At 46.1% G+C, this 7243-nt stretch overlaps 1 long non-coding RNA gene across 1 annotated transcript; it reads left to right on the top strand.

Moving 5' to 3' along the window:
• The first annotated feature begins 450 nt into the window (after positions 1–450).
• On the top strand, positions 451–4146 carry LOC123964184. The gene is made up of 3 exons (XR_006823361.1): positions 451–511; positions 3613–3880; positions 3966–4146. It is a non-coding gene; the product is annotated as an uncharacterized LOC123964184 (long non-coding RNA).
• Positions 4147–7243: the final 3097 nt, after the last annotated feature.

Raw genomic sequence — 7243 nt, 5'->3', positions numbered from 1 at the left:
GTAAATCTGGTCTCCTACCTTTACAGCAGGAAGCAGGAAGCAGGAAGCAGCACGGCCACCGGAAAAAGAAACAGAAGAAGAAGGAATTAGTATCAGTGAACAACATGGAGAAGCTTTGGTCTCTCTGCAGCACGTTCGTTTCTTTTGTTTTAAGAAGATTCCTGTTTTTCATGTTCTGTCAAAGATTATTACTGTTCATATTTCAAGACAAACTTCTTTCAGCAGTTTGTAGTTTTAATCAGAATTACGTTCACACTCTGGTATATTGGTGCATAACAGTTCACATAAACAGAAATACAGAAATATAGAAAAAGAGTTCCAAAAGTTTACAAAATAATACAACAAATATTTGACAGAGCCAATATGAGCAAGTAAGCATCATTTTTTTAATTCCTTTCAATTCTGACAGACAACAGAAACAGAGGAGGAGCAGGAGGAGCAGGAGCAGCTGGAGCGGTCGTGGTTTCAGCCTCAGTCTCTGGCAACACTGTGCCTGCTTATGATGTGAAGTGTAAGTTTCATTCAGAAGCTCTCTCTCTCTCTCTCTCGTTTTGGATTTTGAGTTTTCCAAAGTTGAACTTAATTAATTCATTGTGTTGTCAGATATGTGAGTGTTGACTGAACTCTGGTTTGTAAGTTATCAGCTGAAAAATAAAGGCGGCTGTGCAGAGGCTGGGAGCAAGAGAGAGAAAACAGTTGCGACACGGACATAATCAACTAATTATACCCTGCAGATAAAACCTGTTCTAATTCCAACTAAAATATAAACAAGAAAGGACGAGTGGCACCAGAGGAGGAGGAACCTGACGACAGTCTTATGCATGTCAAATTTAAATCCCCTTAACTTTAAATAGAAAGTAGTATAAATGTGGTTAAGTTGTTTTAACTTGAAACCGTTAGAATAATGCAGACGTGTGTAGGCTGGACTTGTTTCTGCAGCTTCACCTGCCTGACAGACTTTAACAGCAGACACGAGTCCAGCTGCAGACGGACGGAGACACGAGGAGACGAACGCTGCTTCTGACGGAACAAACCAGAAATCTGTTCGACTCTGGCTGTTTTGCCGGCAGCAGCAGCGAATCAGCAGCCAGTAAAACTCTAACACGCCACACGACGAGGACGCTGTAATCAGATCCAGATGTGAGGAGCTGGACTACACAGAGCCGCTCTGATTGGACAGCCCCCGCTCTCCTCGTGCTGTGATTGGACGCTGCCCGTCCCTCCGTCCGCCTTTCTCTGACCTCTGACGGTGTCATTATGTGAAACCAGAAGCCTCCACACTCACAGCAGCAGCGGCGCTCTGCAGAACCTATGAGGGCCGTGGAACAGTGAGGACCCGGTTTAAAGAGGTTCCCTGCAGCACCAACACTAATGGCTGCACAGAACCTCCTGTTTAAACTGAAGACTTTAAGGATCGATTTCCCACACAGAGGAAACGGACTGATCACACACTGGCTCAGACAGACACGTTAGCACGTTAGCATGTTAGCATCATTACTGCAGGCGTGTTCTCACCGAGGGTCACAGGCTAACTCTGGACCTTAGGGGAGTTTCTGAGCTGCTCGTCTGTGATTGATCGATTTGTTTGACACAAAGTCGTGCCAACAGTTTCACGTCATCCCACCGACCTGCAGGGGGCGGTGACACACGCCAACATTTACACCAATGCACCGGCAAAGGCAGAGAAGAAGAAGTCTGCAAGCCAGTAAACATGGACGTAAGAGACTGTCCTCGCCAGAAAAACAACAGTTCAGCTCGTTTCTGCAGCTCGTTATTACATTCTAACGTTTATTGTGCCAGCGCCCTCTAGTGGCTGCATGACGGCAGGAAAGGAGGAAGTCAGGTGACTGATTATAAACAGGCAGAACATCTGCGTTAGGAGGAGGACGGGTACACCGTGTGAAACCAAGTAAATGTTGAGTTATTTAGAGTTTTAACTTGACTTCTGTCATGTGACTCTCTTTAACCCAAACCACGACGTTTTCCTAAACCTGACCAAACTGCGCCCGTTTCACAACGTTCACCCCGTGTTTCTGCGACGGTCGTGCAAAGACATTTAAATTCACACTGGGTTTTCCGTACAGGCTAAAGTCCTGATTCTCCTTTAGCAGCAGGATGACGGGGACACGGTTTAGACGTTTGCCTCTCGGCACACTCAGCTCTGTGGCGTGTGAGAAACACATTATAGGCTGCTGATTCTTTAGGATTCGCTGTAACTAACTCTGAGAAATTAGCTTTGGTCACAGTTTTTTTTTTAATCAAAGGATTTTCTGGCTGGCATGTAGGTGAGAGTTTTAACATAGACCAATCATGAGCTAGGGAGACGTTTCTGATGCCACGTACATTTGCATTCTTTTGTCAGCCCAGGAAGAGCCTTTGAGTGTATCCTGATACTCTTGATGTGATCTGCCATTTGTCTTGGCAGTTACTATTGGCTCTTGTGTTTTGTACTTGTTAGTGTTTAAGAAGAGGAAATGCTGAGTTCAGGAGAGAAACCGTGCTTTCTCTCTGTGGCCACGTTACATAAAGAATGATTCATCCGTATTCTTTGGGAAGGACTTCTTTTCCCTCTAGCTTCAGCGATGGTCATCCCTTCCTTTGTGCAGACTTGAACGCTGGTACATTTCAATCTATAAGATTATTTTGGGAAAACTTCTGACTTATTTAACTGGAAGTTTTTGACTTCGGTCAGAATCTCAGGTCTGAAACTGGCTTCAGTTCAAAGAGCCTGCTGTCAGAACAGAGGCTGGAAAACAAAGCCTGTTCTACTACGGGCCCCGGAATGATGTGCAGGAGCTCAAAGTGAAGTCCCTCGTCTCTTTGAATCATTTTAAACATAGAATAAAGGAAGTGCTCTCTGCTTTGCCAAATAAATCGGTGGTCCAATATTGCTGTCTTGTCTATGACCTGTCCTGCGTAAGGTGTCATGTTTCAGCCAACGGTGAGTTGTTGTTGTTGTTGTTGTTGTTGTCGTCGTCTTGTTATTTTTCAGATCCTGCTGTTTGACTCAGTCTCAATGCGACTTCCAAGTTAAAGAAATGTTAAGAAAGAGTTTCATGTCATGTGTCGTAGGTCGCGTGACTTGTTGGGTGGTTTTGGGAGGGGCGGACTAAAGCGTGATGTTCTTGGACACGTTGGGATGTAAATACTCTTTTTTTGGAGCTTAAAGACACAAGTGGTGAGTTTCTGTGAGAAACATCGATCGTGGACAGAACTTCTGTTTAGGAGCTTTAACTCATCTTTCAGTGACAAACAGTCCAGGACGCTTCACCTCCTCACCGCCAGAGGGCGGCACGGGGACTGGGTTTTCACGCCATCGGGCCCGATAAACAGTGTTTATTCATCTTCAACTGCACATTTATATGTAAAAACTGGACGAATGAATCCCGTAGAGTTTTAGTGAAACTGACTCCCGTCCCGCGGGAATCCCGTGACCCTGTCAGCGTCTAATCACAATACGCCACTAATTCCCCCTCGCCATCTCTCAGCAGCAGCCCACTCAGTCCTGCTGCTGTAACCTGAACACTTGGTGTGTGTCTGTGTGTGTGCGGCAGCTTCTTACAGCCTGAAACAACAAATCTGGTTTAAAGCTTAATGCTTTTATTGTGAAAGAGTCTGCTGTGGTGGACCGGGTCGAGCCTTCTGGAGAAACCCGATCCAGTTCGGGACAGAGTCTGGTCCCGCTGAGAGACCACCGAGGGTTCAGTCAACCTGTGTGTGTTCGGGGGTCAACACACTCCTCGTGCTCTCGCCACATCTGTGACCTCATCACGCCATTTCTGTCTGGTAACCTCGACCCTCCAGTTGATTGACAGCTGTGACCCCGCCCCCCTTTCAGCAGCAGCATCTTGGCCACACCAGCAGCTGCAATGCATTATGGGTCAGTGAGTGATTTATTGTCTCTCTTCAGGATCTCTGTTGTTTGTGTAACGTCTCTTCTTCTTCTTCCTCCTCGCCGCCTGCAGCCTCTATAACTCATCAGGTGACGTCAGGTGTGACAGCTCACTTCCTGTCTGGGGCGAAGGGTTTCATCCTTCACCAGAGTTCATGGCTGTTCCTCCCATAATGCACTGCTTCCCGAAGCTCCAGAGTGGAAACAAAGTCAGCCGAGATTAAAAGTACAATTTCCTTCAACTTTTTAAATAATCCTGTAATAAATCCAGATGATTTTATTTCTGGATTAATCTGCAGATTATCTTCAACAACTGATTGATCAATAAAATATCAGGAACAGAACGTGGCGTCTTTGAATCGACCGTCAGACAGAGCACGGCAGAAACAACGAAGAAGAACGACGAAGGACTGAAACCATTTATCCATCATCAGACATTTTCTGTCAATCAACTTCTCAAATCACATGACTTCAGTTCTGCTGTTTACATGTGTTTCTGACGGCCAGTGTGTGTGCGTGTTACGCTGTGTGTGTGCGTGTTACGCTGTGTGTGTGCGTGCGCACGCGTTACACTGTGTGTGTGTTACACGGTGTGTTACAGAGTGTGTGCGCATGTTACAATGTGCGTGTGTTTGACACTGAGTGTTAGTGTATTACAGTGTGTGTCAGTGTGTGTTACACTGTGCGCGCGTTACACTGAGTGTGCGTTACACGGTGTGTTACAGAGTGTGTGCGCATGTTACAATGTGCGTGTGTTTGACACCGAGTGTATTACAGTGTGTGTTAGTGTGTTAGAGTGTGTGTTACACTGTGTGTTACATTGTGTTACAGTGTGTGCGTGTTACAGAGTGTGTGTTACATTGTGTTACAGTGTGTGCGTGTTACACTGTGTGAGTGTTACACTGTGTGAGTGTTACACTGTGTGTGTTAAAGAGTGTGTGTGCGTGTCACACTGTGTGCGCGTGTTACAGAGTGTGTTACAGAGTGTGTGTGCGTGTTACACTGTGTGTTACATTGTGTTACAGTGTGTGCGTGTTACAGTGTGTTACATTGTGTTACAGTGTGTGCGTGTTACAGTGTGTTACATTGTGTTACAGTGTGTTACAGTGTGTTACATTGTGTTACAGTGTGTGCATGTTACAGTGTGTTACAGTGTGTGCGTGTTAGTGTTACATTGTGTTACACTGTGAGTGTTACACTGTGTGCGTGTTACAGAGTGTGTGTGCGCGTGTTACACTGTGTGCGTGTCACACTGTGCGCGTGTTACACTGTGTGCGTGTCACACTGTGCGCGTGTTACACTGTGCGCGTGTCACACTGTGTGCATGTGTTACAGAGCGTGTTACACTGTGTGTTACACTGTCTTACAGAGTGTGCGTGTTACACTGTGTGTTACAGTGTGTGCGTGTTACACTGTGTGTTACAGTGTGTGCGTGTTACACTGCGTGTTACAGTGCGTGCGTGTTACACTGCGTGTTACAGTGCGTGCGTGTTACATTGTGTTACATTGTGTTACAGTGTGTGCGTGTTACATTGTGTTACAGTGTGTGCGTGTTACAGTGTGTTACATTGTGTTACAGTGTGTGCATGTTACAGTGTGTTACAGTGTGTGCATGTTAGTGTTACATTGTGTTACACTGTGAGTGTTACACTGTGTGTTACACTGTGAGTGTTACACTGTGTGTTACACTGTCTTACAGAGTGTGCGTGTTACACTGTGTGTTACACTGTGTGCGTGTTACACTGTGTGTTACACTGTGTGCGTGTTACAGAGTGTGTGTGCGCGTGTTACACTGTGTGCGTGTCACACTGTGCGCGTGTTACACTGTGCGCGTGTCACACTGTGTGCATGTGTTACAGAGCGTGTTACACTGTGTGTTACAGTGTGTGCGTGTTACACTGTGTGTTACAGTGTGTGCGTGTTACACTGCGTGTTACAGTGCGTGCGTGTTACACTGCGTGTTACAGTGCGTGCGTGTTACATTGTGTTACATTGTGTTACAGTGTGTGCGTGTTACATTGTGTTACAGTGTGTGCGTGTTACAGTGTGTTACATTGTGTTACAGTGTGTGCATGTTACAGTGTGTTACAGTGTGTGCATGTTAGTGTTACATTGTGTTACACTGTGAGTGTTACACTGTGTGTTACACTGTGAGTGTTACACTGTGTGTTACACTGTCTTACAGAGTGTGCGTGTTACACTGTGTGTTACACTGTGTGCGTGTTACACTGTGTGTTACACTGTGTGCGTGTTACAGAGTGTGTGTGCGCGTGTTACACTGTGTGCGTGTCACACTGTGCGCGTGTTACACTGTGCGCGTGTCACACTGTGTGCGCGTGTTACACTGTGTGCATGTGTTACAGAGCGTGTTACACTGTCTTACAGAGTGTGCGTGTTACACTGTGTGTTACACTGTGTGCGTGTTACACTGTGTGTTACACTGTGTGCGTGTTACACTGTGTGTTACAGTGTGTGCGTGTTACACTGTGTGTTACAGTGCGTGCGTGTTACACTGCGTGTTACAGTGCGTGCGTGTTACACTGCGTGTTACAGTGCGTGCGTGTTACACTGCGTGTTACAGTGCGTGCGTGTTACACTGCGTGTTACAGTGTGTGCGTGTTACATTGTGTGCGTGTTACATTGTGTGCGTGTTACACTGCGTGTTACATTGTGTGCGTGTTACATTGTGTTACATTGTGTGCGTGTTACACTGCGTGTTACATTGTGTGCGTGTTACATTGTGTTACAGTGTGTGCGTGTTACACTGTGTTACAGTGTGTGCGTGTTACAGTGTGTGCGTGTTACAGTGTGTGCGTGTTACAGTGTGTGCGTGTTACAGTGTGTGCGTGTTACAGTGTTACATTGTGTTACAGTGTGTGCGTGTTACAGTGTGTGCGTGTTACAGTGTTACATTGTGTTACAGTGTGTGCGTGTTACAGTGTTACATTGTGTTACAGTGTGTGCGTGTTACAGTGTTACATTGTGTTACAGTGTGTGCGTGTTACAGTGTTACAGTGTGTGACAGTGTGTGCGTGTTACAGTGTTACAGTGTGTGACAGTGTGTGCGTGTTACAGTGTGTGTGACAGCGTGTGTTACAGCGTGTGTGACAGCGTGTGTGACAGTGTGTGTTAGTGTGTGCGTGTTACATTGTGTGTTACATTGTGTTACAGTGTGTGTTACAGTGTGTGCGTGTTACAGTGTGTGCGTGTTACAGTGTGTTACAGTGTGTGCGGGTCAGCGGGTTCATGTCGAGAGAGAAAAGGATCCCAGAACCCAAACTACAGACCGCTGGAAACTACATCCACAACCAGACCAGGGGAACCAGAAATAAAACCTACAACCCAAAACAA

This window comes from Micropterus dolomieu, unplaced genomic scaffold, assembly GCF_021292245.1.
Source record: "Micropterus dolomieu isolate WLL.071019.BEF.003 ecotype Adirondacks unplaced genomic scaffold, ASM2129224v1 contig_1030, whole genome shotgun sequence".
Taxonomy (NCBI): domain Eukaryota; kingdom Metazoa; phylum Chordata; class Actinopteri; order Centrarchiformes; family Centrarchidae; genus Micropterus; species Micropterus dolomieu.
This window is presented reverse-complemented; position numbering and strand designations above follow the sequence as displayed.